Genomic DNA, 15,680 nt, shown 5'->3' with positions numbered 1-15,680 from the left:
AAAAATAAAGACATGCATGATGTTTAGATTTGTGATTTTATAATTTTGTTCCTGTCTCTCAGTAAATCCAGTATTGGTGAGGTTCTTGCCCAGAACATTCCTTGGTGGCCTTTACCCTGCACTCAAATTGAAGTGGGGAAGCCTCATGCCAAGCTTGCTGTGCTTTTTGTTATGGTATTAGAAACACTAATCTTAAAAACCACCCTATTCTCGCCTTCAAAACAATGCAATGCTGTTGATGGAGCTGATGGCTGTGGTTCTTTGTGGTTCTTCTCTTCACAGCCTATGAGCTGCACACAGAACTGAAATGTGAAGTCTGGCCCCCGTATTTCCCGTGATGCTGTGAAGCCCAGCACAGGGCTCAGGGAGAGGGAGCCCGTGCAGAACCTGTCCTGAGTGATGGGCACGCAGAGGGAGGTGTCCCCAGCGGTGTCTGCCAGCCAGGCAGCACAGCCCTGGGTGCTCCAGGGGCGAGCAGAAGCTGTAAAGTTTCCTTTCCACTCCTAGAGGTGGCCTGCAGCAATTGAAAAGGGAGAGAACAAAAACTCAAACACATAAACAGCACAGTGGGTCTGAGCCCTTTTGTGCTGAGGCCATTCATGTCTCCCTGGGTTTTTAGGACATGATTCTCATTTCCCTCTCCCTACATTTCACAATGTAGGGTTTATTTCCAAGCCTTTTTAAATGAGGAATTCTGCCTATTAGAAATACAGATTTCTATTGCTGGGCCCCCTGATGAAAGGCTGGCTGTCTAACGGCGTGGGTTTGGGGGCTGTGGCACAGTGCAGAGTGTTAAGGCTGTAATAGGAAATCAAATAGTTCATTTCACAGCCATCAAGTACGTGCTGAGCTGCCTGACTGGTTTATGCTGCTTTATCTTTGGGGGCATAAAACCTTTTCTTACTTATGAAAACATACTTTGTGTTGGATAATCATTTCATTTACATATAAAGGTTACACTTAATAAAAATATATGAACCAAAATTGCAACAAAGATACAACATCATAAACCACCTTTTTTAAAGTGTGCTGGTTTTTCCCCTTGAAAGGCTTCATTGCCTTTAAGACAGGAGATACTGCTTCAGAACTAAAGATTTAAAGCTTCTTTCTTCTGCCTGTAGTAAAAGTAATAAAGCTTTTTATTGTACAAAGACTGTAAATATATTTAGCAATAATTTCAACAGCTGGAAGTGTCTAGATGTCTGTAGTGGAAATACAAGGATCATATTTACCTAGACTTGGCCTTGAAATTTCTATAACCCTTTTCTTTCCACCTAAGCAGCACTGAACAGTTATTGGCTGTTATCTTGTAAACACTGCAAGACAATCTCGTGGAGAAAATGACTCCGTGCAGTCCAAAATAAGATACTGCTGGAGCAAGAATGCAGTGAGTATTTTCTGTTGTCATTGTTTGTGACAACTGTTTCCTGCAAAGAGGAATCAGCCCTGCAGCCCGGAGCCTGGCACCCAGTCCCAAAGCTCCTGCAGAGCTCCAAGAGCAGAGGCAGGGATGTTGTTTAGGGAATCCATGGCAAAAAAACTAATAGAGAAGGCGAGAATAATGGTCTTTATCATTGCTTTTGTTATCCTGAATGCACGGGATGTCTGGGTTTGGTAGAGTAGCAGATTTAGGGGACAGCTAAAGTTCCTTGCCTTTGTAATCACAGAAAGCTGAGAAGCAACTTGCATCAATTTTCATTCCTGCCAACATCTCGTTGCCTTTCTCAGTGAATATCTCAGCATTGCCAGTGTTTCATCCCTAAATCAGAATTAATACATTTCCATTCTTTCAGTTTTATATTGACCCAAGAATACAAACACACTCTCAACTCCTAAACCTTCTTATCCTCTGAGGAACGTGTGCAGAGAGACTAAGGTACTCTGTAAGCAGTGCAGCAGTGTCTCTTCCAAGTGCATTTATAAAATAATTATAATTGTTCTAACTCTGTGTGATGGGAAGTATAACCAATTATTGCACAGTTATAATCACAAAATAGAGACAAAATGCAGGCACAGACACTCATTCCTTGTGGGGAGAACAGTAATCAGTAGTAAGTTTGATGAGTGAGGTTAGAATGTCTCTTGAAATTTCTTTGTGAGAGGCATCTGAAGGGTAAATACTTGCAGAGTTTCCAGGAAAAGAAGAAAAAATATTCCAAAATATTAGTTAGCTCCACTGAAATTGTTCTTTTGGGGTTTTTTCAGAGGTGCACCTAGGTCTTTCAGTCATTCAGATTTTCCTGGACATGGTCTCTTACCCTAGCATGTTGAATGTGGATGTGACCTACTGTAAAATGTTAATTTATTCTCCTATTGAATGGTCTTGATGACCTTTTGGTAGAGGTTTCTCTTCTTCTCAGCTAACCTCTGCCCTGCCTTTTGCCCTCTGAAATTGAAGAGACCACATTGAAACAGAGAAACTTTGATTAACAGAACAAACATTTCACTGAGGAAATTTTAAATTTTGACTTGTAATACTTCACACTTCAAAACAGCATGAAAAAATCATATCTTTATGTCTCTAAAGGTTTTGAGAAAATACTAAAACATCCAGTTTTTGACAGCATCTTGCCAGCTACTTGAATTTGAAACATGAGAAAAGTCTCTAGAGAATACAGGAAGAGTGATGATAGTCAGAAGGAAATGGATTGTGTATTGTTAAAAAACAAGACCTATCCAAACATGCATGAGTAATGGAAGGTATCAAATCAAGACAAATGTTATTGTGCTGATAATAAGTTAGGTTAAGACAGTAAAGTTTTCTAATAAGGCTGGAGCAGGAGACTTCTTTCTGATGGAAAGAAGACCACCAAAGTGAGGAAAAAATCGGTAAAATAATGCATCTCTCATTTTCCAACAACAGCTGTTTTAAAAACTATTATTGAAACAGATTTGAGCAAGTTTTAAGTACCATATCTTGATATTAGTGCTAAATTTTTTGCAATAGGCAGCAAACCTGGTACACCATGAATTTCTAAATGAAAATAGGTAATGGTACACTTCGGTGGAAAGTAGAAGAGCATTTTTAAAAGTAGACATCAGTAGTGATTAGAAATGTCAATTAACATAGTGTAAACAAGCATGAGCTTGTGTATTTCTGTGAAATTAAATCAAACTGTCTCAGCAGTGGGAAAAATTACTTTCTTTACCACTGAAAGGGAACTGTTCCGTGGCTACCAGACCTGCAGGTGATCTGTTATACAAGCTATCAGATCTAGAGTATTACATTATCAATTTATATCTTAAATCTCTGATAGGATTTACTGAATTTGATTTTAGGAAACGTACACTTGACAAGACCATTTTTCTGGGATCCTTTGGGGATGGTGACTGAGTTTTGGGTTTGTAAAACACAATCACATGTTCAGCTGATAGAAATTGACACAGATATTAATACAATTCCATCCAGTTTGTCAAGATTTTATGTTTCTGGGTCTAAAATGCATCAGTAAGTCTAATGTCCACTTGGCTTGTCTTAAAATTAATAATAATAATAATAATAATATCAATAATAATAATAATTTTAAAATAATATAATACTATATTATTATCAATAATATTGTATAATAATATTATGCAATAATATATTTAGGTCTCCATTTTGGGTAATAAGATGTATAAAAATACTCTCCCCTACAAAAATAGGCCTCTATTGATGAAATATTGATGAAAGAAGAAAAAATATCAAGAGGAACTGAAAGTCTCTGCACAGGAAGATTTGTTTTACAAGCAGAGACAGGAGGTTGCACCAGTACAGAAGTCACAAGGGCTTGGGTTCCACCTCCTGCAGGGAATAAGCTGCTGAAAGTGGGACACTGAGCAAGCACAGCCACCTCAGCACACAGCACCAGGGGACTGGGAAGGGAATGAACTGAAATATAAATTGAAAAATAAATTTAAAAAAATACAAAAAGGTCCTGCAATCCCCTGTGAAGGAGTTCAGGGTGATGGGGCTTTATAAATAAATGTGGTTACTAAGATGCAGATTGTTAAAACTGCATAACTTTGGACTTCCTTCAATGCTTTTAATTCTTCCTTCATAAAACCAAATTAAAGTTAGAAAGTGTAGCAGTTGAAGAGAAATTGACACTGAATAATGGTGATTTTGATTCTGAAATGACCTAATCCTCTTTGTTTCCATCTCCAGGGTGACATGGAATGAACATTTCTGTGCATGGTTCTTGCAGAAGACCTTGCTGGCACCTGCACCTTCGTGCCGCAGACAAATCTTCCAGCTCACAGAACGGGGACAGTTAGAAAGGAAGAAATGTTTATGGTTTGACTTGAAGACTTTCATTGCAGTTTATTTGATAGTTAGAAGCAACAGCATCTCAGAAATTAATGATCTGCCTGAAATAATGTGGATTTTAGAAGATAGAATGTTACTAAATTAATAAATATAATAAATATTAACTATTTCACTGCAAATATATGGTCTTCCTGAAAAATAAAGCTGAGAATAATGCTGGATTTTCAGTTCAGAAGTAATGGTTTCGTATATTACTAAGACATATTTTATTGATGATGCTGATACTCAGAACAGAGCTGTGTATTATATTCATAATGCCCATCTGGGCTGTGCTTGCATGTTAATTAAAAGAGTATTCCTCTTAACGTGGGGATGCTCCCTGTCTTAAGGCTTGGGTTCATTCAGCAAGTTTAGGACAGTCTGATAAGTGTGGGGAAAATGTTTCCATGTTTGCTCCTCATGTTTGTGGTGAAGCAGTGAAAGTTTACCCCCTCCCCAGGTAATTAGCTTCCAATACAGGAAATCTTTTGGGATTCTATAGGATCTACTGAACAAAATGGAAAATATGATGAGAGATGAAATGAATTATAGACAAGTGAAGGAAATGGGGAAAGTTTTAAGAGAAATTGTTTTATATAGAATAGTTATTATAACACTTAGTCATTAAAACAGCAGTAATAAAATTATATTTATAGCTGAATAAGGAGTCTCGGTGTGATTAAGATATGGAAGTAGCTAATTGGACTGCTGAAATATTAGGATATTGAAGTGATGAAAAGTATACAAATGAAAATAAAAGTGCATAAAAATTAATGAGGAGACTGAAATAGGAAATGGAATAAAGGAAAATAACAAATGAAGCAATGTAGAATGAATAAACACCCGGCTGGTAGACAAGGAGATATTGAGGGCATTGCAGAAGGGAATGGATATCCATTGCCTCGGAGCTGCCATCTGTGCAGCAGCTTTGCCCAGGGTCAGGGTTTGGGGTTCCTGTGTGTGCAGAGGATGATTTCTGCCCGCCAGGTTTTCCCTGCTGCAGGGTGGGTGTGGGAATCCAGGGCATCCCTCTGGCTGCCCTGGAAGGTCTGGGATCCTGGCAGGGGGTCAGGAACCCCCCTGTACAGAGCCCCAAGAGACTCTGTCTCTGATCTCTGTCCATGGAAAAGAGTTTTCAATCTTACAGGATGAATTACAAGCTCTGAGTGTTTGACATAAGTAGTAATTAGTGTGGCACGGGTGCAAAAGTAGAATTTTAGGATTCTAGATAAGGGGTTCAAAGGAGGCAAGATAGAGGAAACTGGGCATGCCTTGTCCTTTTTTCTCTTCTTCATGCCCTCCATGATCAATGTGGTGTTGGCATTTTTCTGTTGGTTTGGGCTGGGGACACACTGTTCAACATGGGTGATGGATATTGGCACGTTATTGTAAATATACCACACGTAGTTTTTGGTATATAATGTTTGTAACATCCCACTGAGGGGCAGAGCCCTGCACACTGTCCTGCAGGACAGACCTGCTGCAGGTCAGAGAGAAAATATTGTAGATAAGAAAGAATAAACAACCTTGAAAACCAGCACAGATGAATTACGACTCCTCCTTTGGCAGCGGGGCTGAAAGAGAGACTTTCCACAATCTCGGGAGCATCTCAATATCACAGATCCCGACAGATGGCTGTTCCTCACTGCTGTGGGGGCACAGACGTGGTGCTGGGGAGCCAGGCTGGGTGGGCCTGAGGAGAATCAGCCTCTGCTTTCCTGGGACAGGAGGAAGGCCAGGGGGGTTCCTTGGGACACCTTTAAGCGGGATTTGTTTCCTGGTGCAGGTTACTGGGGGGAAGAGAGGGAATGTCCCATCAATTCATGTGCTGGCAGGAGGAAGGTGGCAGGGACAGGGCTGTGTCACCCTGTTCTTTTAAAAGCTTCAAAGTTCTTCTAAGTTTTCTATGCCTTCTGATGTTTATATTTTTCTACTGGAGTTCTCACACTGTTCATGTAAACAATGATTGTTTTGCATTCTTCTCTGTGGGAGAAGAGAATTGATGGACTCTTGGTTTGACCAGTGTGGTTGGAGAGGTGGCAATTCCATCCTCCAATCCACTACCACTTTTGAGATTCTATATACTGCATGGTCAGAAAATAAACTTTCTCCTTTTTAGTTCTTTTCTTCCCTCTTCTGCATCTAACGCAGGCGTATGAGTTATTTCGTGTCACCGTGTGACAGGGCTGGAACGGGCACTCCAGGAGCAGGTGGGGTTGCCTCTGTCACAGGCACCATGAGGCAGGTTTAGGAACTGGCCTCACTGTCCTTTCCAAGCTCCCTTTCATCTCTTCTGTCTGATCAGGTTACTCAGTGCCCTCCATCTCTGAGACATCCCCAGCTTCTCTGGGCCTCCAGTGCCTCTCACAACCTCCACAGGGAAGGTTTTCCTCCTAAATCCTGTCCAACCCTGCCCCTTTTCAGCCTGAAGCCATTCCCTTTGTCCTGTCACCCCCTGCCCTGTCCCCAGTCCCTCCCAGCTCTCCTGGAGCTCCTTTGGGCTCTGGAAGGGGCTCTGAGCCCTCCCTGGAGTTTTCTCTTCCCCAGCATGATCAACCTCCCCTCTCAGCATCCCATCTCACAGATGAGATGCTCCAGCCCTCTGAGCATCTGTTTTCTCTCTCTCAGTAAGAAAAACTGTTCTCAGAATACACTGTATTTAAAGGTTTATTAATCAGATTATTCTAAGTTCTTTGACTTGTATTTCAATCCTTTCAAGATTCTTAGAATAATTTTTTAAAATGTATTTTCCAAGCTTGGAAGATTTGGAAAAATACTAACAATTTAGAAAACATATAAAACATTTATGATGAAAACAATGAGATTTGCTGCACACTTCTATCTGCAGCTTTGCAGTGATAAATTCAACAGAATTGTTACTGCAATTATACATCAGGACACACCAAGTTTATGCTTGCACATAAATATGAGATGAACTGTCCTGCCAAGCACTTTAAGTAGCAGCTGATGTTTCATTATATCCCTGATTTATACCAACAAGGTAGAATATTTACAGGTAACTAACTCTGTAAATAATTTTGTCCTCTGAGATACCACGATGTGAAATATGGTCAGGAATGAACAGCAAAACAAAGTGTTTGGATAAAACATATTATTTTAGTATGAGCAAACAACTTTACCTATATGTATCCATTGAAACTGAATTCTGATTTACACAGAATTATCTGATTCTCTTCACTATATGTAGCTAGAGGGGCTAAACCCCAAAGCTACATTCTTATTGCACGCTCTGTCAAACAGACATGGTTTCAGCAATCCCCATTCCTTGCAGGAAAATGTGGAATTTTGATTTAGATGACCACTGGGTCTTTAGTTTTAGATGATGTTTCCCCCTGAGAACTGCAGTTTTTATCATGACCAGTGTGATGCTGCCCAGAAGGAAAAGCTATCCTACCTGCAGAAAGCCAGATTTCTGCTCTCAAACTTGAATTTGGAATTTAGAGAGTAGAGCGAGAGTAGTTATGTGTTAAAGCAGAGGCAACAGTTCCTGAACTGTTAACAAATGAATAATTTAACTCTGCAAAGCCCACCATGGATCCTGGGCACCCCACTGGCTGTGCTCTGCTCTTCCAGGTACCCGCAGTGCTGGCTGTGTGTGACATAAATAAAGCACGACTCTGAGAGGGAGTGAAACGAGCCTCTGAACCAGGTGTGGATGGACTTCCTTTCTCCGTGGCTGTGTAGAGCTGCACTGGAAGGGACACAGGAGGTCACTGAGTGCAGCTCTCCCTGCTAAAACCAGCTGAACAGATCTGTGTCCTTTCAGAAAGGTTCTCCCCCAGTTTGCTAGCAGAGAAACTATCAGAGAAGTCCTTTGGATTAGCCTTGCTATTATTAGGATGATGTTTTTTCCTCTTATATCCAGCTTTGAGCTTCCTTATGCCATTTAAACCTATTGCTTATTCACTGTGGCCATGAGGAACAGATAATTCCATTCCTCTTTGCAAAAGGCTTTTATTTTCCTGATTACTGCTATAATGTTGTCTCATTTTTCTGTCTTTAGGCAAACTACTGCAATTCAATTATTCTTTTGGCACAGGTGGTATTGATTATTCCCAAGTATTCTTGTCCCTAGCACTTTTGCCATTTAAACCATCCTCTGTTTTAAGAGCTAATCTGTACCTCAATAAATCTGTCATGTGGAAGCTTAAGAAAACGCAAGCATTTTTTTTCATACAATGTGTAAATAAATGATGGAAGACTTTACACTGAGCACTGCAGAAGCCAAATTATAAATGGGTTCAAAAAAGGATTATACACAGCCCCTATGGAAGAGTGGACCAGAGGGAGCAGCTGAAAATAATTTTCTAAATGCAACCTCTAGCACGGGAGTTCTGAAATTATGGATTGTACCTGGGAGGGATGAACAAGAAAAGGGTTGTTCTTTACTTGCCCTGTTTCTCACATCCTTTCTCTAAGCATCTGTTACAGGATGTTTCAGTTATGACCTTCTTTTGTGGGATTGCTGCATCCTTAATAAGCTTAGGATACACTGGTTTGCATATGCGTTTTGTAAATTTGTTGGCTTATTATTTCTGATAAAACTCATAAAAGGATTATGGGCCTCTTATCTTCTACCAGATTAATTGTGAGCTAAAACAGTAAAGGTTAAGAGGCTTGCCATTTCCTTTCTTCTCCTCTTGCAGATGGCTGCCTGAGTCTCTCTAAAAACATTTATCCTTCATCTTGTTCATTAGTTGTTGACCTATACCTTGTAATACAATCCTCACTCCTTTTTAAGATAAAAGGAAAATATTATGTAATTATGGAGATAGTCTCATTCTTTGAAACATCTAATTATTTTTTTGAACTGTCTTTATTTCTTGGTTTAACTTAAGTTTTAAGACAAGGAATCCCAATTCTGAACTACTTTTAAAAAATCACACTGCTTGTTTTTAAGTAGCATCATTTTGGTTTTACTTACTTCCCTCTTCTCCTTCCCTTACTTTTATTATTAAGAAATTTGGTTGAGACTGGTCTTTGGAGGAGAGTAAATTGACTCTGTATATCCTGGATATTATTAGTGAGAGGGGGAAGAGCCAATTAATTTAATGTCAGGGCTAATATCTATGCCTTTTCCAGCTTCTATTTGCTAACTCCTTTTGTAATTTCTTAGTAATTTTTACCTCCACCAGGCTTTCAATGCTGTGACATGACCACAGAACACTCTTTTATTTCATCTGCTTTGGCAAGAGATTGAGTATTTTGATGTCTAATCTCGTCCTTCCAGGGTGGGCTTTGCTGCAGTGCCTTTCCTGGTGGGCTGCAGACAGAGCCAGATGCAAACCTTCAGCTGGAGCCAGTTATGGGGTGGTGTGGCACGGGGAGGCTGCTCAGGCACTGCGTGTGAGCTGCTGGGGCACTCGGAGATGAAATGGACACTGGGTTGGGAAATAAAGGATCCCTGTGAGGGTTTGAAAGCCCTGGCAGGTGTTGATAGCCCTGACCTGCCCCAGGTGGGGCATTGGCATCCCCACCCAGCCCAGCCCAGCCCAGCCCAATCCAATCCAATCCAATCCAATCCAATCCAACCCAACCCAACCCAGCCCAATCCAATCCAGCCCAATCCAATCCAATCCAATCCAATCCAACCCAGCCCAGCCCAGCCCAGCCCAGCCCAGCCCAATCCAATCCAATCCAATCCAATCCAATCCAATCCAACCCAACCCAGCCCAGCCCAATGCAATCCAATCCAATCCAATCCAATCCAATCCAATCCAATCCAATCCAATCCAATCCAATCCAATCCAACCCAGACCTGCCCAGCCCAGCCCAATCCAATCCAATCCAATCCAATCCAACCCAACCCAACCCAGCCCAGCCCAATCCAATCCAGCCCAATCCAATCCAATCCAATCCAATCCAATCCAATCCAATCCAACCCAGACCTGCCCAGCCCAGCCCAATCCAATCCAATCCAATCCAATCCAACCCAACCCAGCCCAGCCCAATCCAATCCAGCCCAATCCAATCCAATCCAATCCAACCCAGCCCAGCCCAGCCCAGCCCAGCCCAGCCCAGCCCAGCCCAATCCAATCCAATCCAATCCAATCCAATCCAATCCAACCCAGCCCAGCCCAATCCAATCCAACCCAGCCCAGCCCAATCCAATCCAATCCAATCCAATCCAATCCAATCCAGCCCAGCCCAGCCCAGCCCAGTCCTGGCACTCTGAAATCAGGGCTCAAACCCATCCCCAGTGGCTGCCTCGTCCCCCTGGCTCTGCCAGAGCTCCTGGCCCCTGCTGGAGCTGCTGCGTTGCTGGCTGCAGTGCAGGTAAGGCGGGAGGGTTCTGCTGGGGGCCCGCTGCGGAGCCCAGCCTTGCCGTGAAGCTGGGAGTAGAGGGGCAGAGATGCTGCCTCCTGAGAGCTCCTGGGTGGGTTTTTTGGGTCTGCAGGTGTCCTGTTCTACAGTTTGCATGGTCCTTTGCTGCAATGTTTGTTTCCTTATTGAAAACTTCTCTGAAGAACTGTTTTGAAAAGAAATGGATTTGGGTCGTGGTTTATGGATGTTAATGCCAGCCTGTGCCAGCTGCAGTTCAAGGTGATGTGTTAGGTTAACTGAGTTGCTCCAGTTGGTGTTGCTTGTTGTTCCTGGTGGATTGGCAGTAATCCTGGAGAGGGGCAGTGTGGGCAGCTGAGGATGAAAATGATTGAACTATTTTCCGTTAATCTGCTTACGAGTGTGAGCTAACTTCCTCAATCACAGGCAGTTACTGTTTCTCACTGGCCTTCACTTGGACTTTGTTTTATGTGGCTTACCTGCTCTGACTTCAGAAAGGGAATATAAATGTTATTCTTGCACTCAAGAGTGGTGAGATGGCTGTGGAATTTTGCTTGTTAACAAAAGCTGAAAATCTTTTATGCAAGTTCATAGAAGTGACTGAAAAGCACGTATCTAAAATCTTAATTTATAATTATTCTGTTCATATACCAAGTTTTATCTGCTTGCAGAAGCCTCAGGCTTCAATGAGGTTTGATCCAACCATTAATGACCATGTTAAAAATGAGCCTATGACAAGCACCTGACTTTATTTTTGTTTTGAGGTGTGTTGAAATTATGGACTTTTGAAAGCAAAACCAAAACCCCTGTGAATGAGATCAAAATGGTGTAGAAAGATTGACTTCTTTGAATAGATGTTGTCCTCCTTTATTTTTATTTTTAATTGATTGCTCTTATTTTCCCCTGGAACTGCAAAGTTCTTCTTGTTCCTTCATAATGTCACATACATGTAGCAAAGCAAAATGATAACTGATGTGTATTATCTGATTCCTCGTGGAGAAATTCTGCACAGTAAACATAATGCACAAAAATAACACAGCACTAATTGAGAGGTATATCTTAAATCAGATGAGTTCTTTTCTTAATTCTTAACAATTACTAAGCATTTTTATGAGCCAGATACCATTCCTTGCTTTCCACGGTAAGTTTTGTAATTAACAATGGAAATAAGTAGCTTCAGGCAAGATCTTTGTGTTTGTGTACATATGTCTCTCTCTATATATACACACATGAGATAGTTTCTCACTTTCTGCAAAGAAATTTATCAGAGTCCCATATTTTTGCTTTGGCAGGACCTTTATTGCCTTCTATAAAGTTTTTAATATTTTTGAGCACAGCAGTAACTTTTCTCAATTGTTTGTGAGCTCATCTCATTTACACTTTACTTGTTAACTGAAAGTAGCATTGCTGGAGAAAATAAAATGGACATTTTGGAATGGGAATGCATGTGAAGCTGTATCATCTGGCTTTTTGAAGATAATAAAAATGAAAATAACTAAATGCAAAAGAACAAAATTAATGATAGCTGATCTTATGTAGTGGAGTGTTCCTCTCCTAAAAACTTTCAATGGAGACAACAGTTACAAATTGTTTTGGAAAGCAAAGTCAGACTTTTAAGTGTACAAGAGGCAGCTCCATGGTCATTATACTCACTGAACAAGCATGCAGGCGAACATCACAAAATTCAACATTTCAAAACATTTCCAAAGATGCAAGAATGCATTTGAAAGGCACCCAGTTCTATCAAATAGCTTTGGATGAAGACTCCAGCTGAGAGCAAATTAAGAATCGGCCTGAAATGTGGCTGCTGGGTTTGGTTTAATCTGGTACTGAGCATTTGATATCAATAGATTTGCTTCATCAGAAAAGTGGGGTAGGGATATTCCTGTGGATTCCATCACGGAATCACCCTTTGGATGCTGTTACTGTACAGTGTTTGATGGGAGAAAATGACTAAAAATGCAGCAAATGTGGCTCATACTGACAAAGCCAAGGGGCTTTGGCACCAGAAAGCTGAACTTCAATTCAGTCATCTTTCACTGCAATTTACAGTAATTTTATATCTATTTTTTTTCCAATGTGTGGTTTTCAGAACTGTTCAGACTCAATCAAGATTAAAATGCAAAACAGGGCATGTTTCTCCATTATTTTTATCACCAGTGGACTGCACTCAGTCAGCAGTTTGTTACAAGGTGTTCTGTAGATGAAGGCTCCTGTTAATAATCCCCGCATATGGAAATGCTCAATCTGAGTGAGAGCACACTCACGGATGAGTTCGGTGAACACACTTGGTTCTATAATTCGGAAATGCAGAAAGGTTTGTAAAGCAGTGGTGTTCTAGGCTTGAGACTGGGTTCAGCCACTCCTTATTTACACTGGTTTTTCCCCCTAAAGTGCTGGTTTGGCCCCTGGTGTGTAGCAGTTCCACCCTATGGACTGCCCCCCGTGCTCAGTGTGATATTTTGTGTGCGAGCAGCTCCTTTGGTTGGTTTTGTACCCAGAGCAGGGACTGACTCTGAAGATGGTTTTTTATCCCCACTGCTATTTTATCAACTAAACTCTTGTACTGTGTGTCTGAGGAATGAATATAAAGTAATAAATGTTGCTGCATTTTCTGTTTTGTCACCAGAAATGCATCTCGTGGGAAAGGTTAAGGCTAACCATATGATCACTTGGTGGCTTCAGCACTCCACTGAATCAAGGCCTTCTTTATTCTAATTAGAGTTTCAGAATAATCCCTGTGTCAGGATGCAGGAGAAACCTGCAGGATTTCAAATGGGCAGGAATTCCTGACAAGTGTTCAGAAAATGTCTCATCGTTGCTTTAAGAGATGAGGGGGAAGTTTATGTTCAAGAACAGCTATTTCCCTGAAATTAAGGTCATATTTAAAATGAAATGCCCCTCAAAAAAACCCAAGCTTTTCATATCTTTGGTCTTTTCTATAACCAAAACTTTTTTTTTTTTTTTTGGTTGCTTTTCTTATACTTGCCTATATAAAAATCTAGAGGGTTTTTTTTTTTTTTCTTTTGGAAAATATTGTGTTTAAATTGGTAAAATAGAAAACATAGCTGATTATCAAAATTAATTCACTTCATATCCTTTGATCTTCAAGAAGACCTCCTCAAGACTGAGAGAAAGAAAATATTTTTTTATTACTTTAGCATGAACTATTTTTAAAAATACAATTGTACAAATGCTGACCCATGCATCTTTAATGGGTGTGCCTCCCTGTAAGAGAACTTTAGTTTATCTTTTATTTTAGGTGTAATTAGTATATAGTTCTTGAAATAAGAATTGGTCTTCTACTGTTCTTAAGCTTTCGTCCTGTTGGGAGTGAGGGTTTGTTCCACGTTATTTTATTTCCTTTCTGTCCTGTTCCTCTTGAGGAGGTGTGACACGTGCAGGTGATCTGACTGTACAGCTATTTACAAGATACTTTTTTGGACTCCTGGTTGGGAAATAAGGGATGAAAGACTTTTAAAAGAAGTTCAGAACACTGAAAAATCGTTGTTGAAATCACTTCACAGAGCCTTTGGGACATGCTTGGGGCAGATGGCAATTTGCCACCAAAGCACTCAAACTTTTTGAGTTACTTTAACACTGTTGAGCAAGTCACAGACAAAAGTCTATTTGATTTCTGGTTACTCTTCTATTATATTAAATGGGCCAAGCTTAAGTGAGGTTTACCCTGGAGAACAGTAGAAATAATGATGCCTTGCTGGAAATACTGAAATAAGGAATCTGGTGGCTTTGAAAACTTTTTAGTAATAATCTCTTGGCACATGATACTAGTTCAGAGAAAGAGCTATATCCCATTTTCTGGGTGTAAAACCTGCAATCCTTTTTTTCTCTTGAGGAAAACATTCACAAAGTTGTTGAGGACACTGGAACTTCCTCATGTCCATTACAGAAGAAGTCATTAGGCACTAATTGAGGCTGTCTGGTACCCACCTTGGTTCTAGGTACTCCAATTCCTGATCAGCCTGGATGCCCCAGCTGGGTCCCAGAGCTGGTTTTTACTGTTCCATCCCAAATGATATTACTGGTTTGAGAAAGGATCTGAAGTGTGACAGCTTTGTGTACACACACAGTCACTTCCATCCTGCACTTTCTAGAGGGGTGTTTGGATCCCAGAATGAAGCAGATGTGAATAGAGCTTATAATATCTTTATTTATGCCTACTTTTTGATGGTGGGTCCTGGACAATGTCAAGCAGGAGGTGATTATCCTGAACAGACCTTCTGTTTCCACCAGCACTCGTTCTTCCACAAGTTCTAGTGAGCATATGCTTTAAGTATTTTTAAGTTTTGAGCAGTAATATGGGAAAGGATAATCTTACAGACTTTCTCACCACCATGCATGAGAGTTTTGATCAATATCTAGCTGCTCAAACTTCTTAGTGGCTTTAGTCTTTTTCTGTTTAAGCAAAGACTCAAATGCACAGAAAAACGCTCCTTAGTGTTCTGCTCAATTCCATAATATCTACTTCAGATTCTGTAACAAAGTTGAGTTTTCTGGCTTTAAAATTCATTCCCCTTATGATGGACCTACTTAACATAAATGCCTTGATTATCTTTTTGCCCTGGATGAAGAGCATCCTCCCAACAACTATGCTGCACATTTCCCCTTCAAATGGAGGAAGGGGGTTGCATTGTCCTTGGTTTTAGCAGTGACAAATGACAAATCTGCCTGTTCCCTCGTTGTTGTGCCACTGGTTAGTGCCAGAAGAATACCTAGTATTGAATTAAGAAACAGTATTTCTATTAAATATCTAGTAAATGTTGAGTTCCACATGTGTAATTTGCAAAAGCCAATATAATCTGAGTGGGAGCTACCTAAAATGGGCACTCTGAAGTGCCAAGGGAAGCTCAAGGGGTCAGCTGGGCCATCTCTTAGCTGATGACTATGGGCAATTGTGCAGAACAAAACAATTTGAACAAGTCTCTTCAAGAAAAACTTGAAAATCCAGTCAGTTTATTCCTGGAGAATGACCCAAGTGTGAAAGCACTGAGTCAAAACACGTCCTTAAATGAGTCTGATAGAAGAAGTGAAAATAGATCCCCTCTTTCCTGAGTGTCTTCAAGGGGTG

The 15,680-nt window shown here is 40.7% G+C and overlaps 1 long non-coding RNA gene across 1 annotated transcript in view; it reads left to right on the top strand.

Annotated features, from left to right (window-relative positions):
• The first annotated feature begins 10,546 nt into the window (after positions 1-10,546).
• The window catches only part of LOC137482300 (uncharacterized), a 151,962-nt gene continuing 146,828 nt past the window's right edge, over positions 10,547-15,680 (top strand). Inside the window, exon 1 of the long non-coding RNA XR_011003990.1 lies at positions 10,547-10,585. This is a non-coding gene — a long non-coding RNA (uncharacterized lncRNA). The remainder of the gene's footprint in view (positions 10,586-15,680) is intronic.

The sequence above is a fragment of the Anomalospiza imberbis genome, chromosome 14, assembly GCF_031753505.1.
Source record: "Anomalospiza imberbis isolate Cuckoo-Finch-1a 21T00152 chromosome 14, ASM3175350v1, whole genome shotgun sequence".
In the NCBI taxonomy this organism is placed as follows: Eukaryota; Metazoa; Chordata; class Aves; order Passeriformes; family Viduidae; genus Anomalospiza; species Anomalospiza imberbis.
The sequence above is the reverse complement of the archived record's forward strand: the minus strand, read 5'-3'. Positions and strand labels throughout refer to the sequence as shown.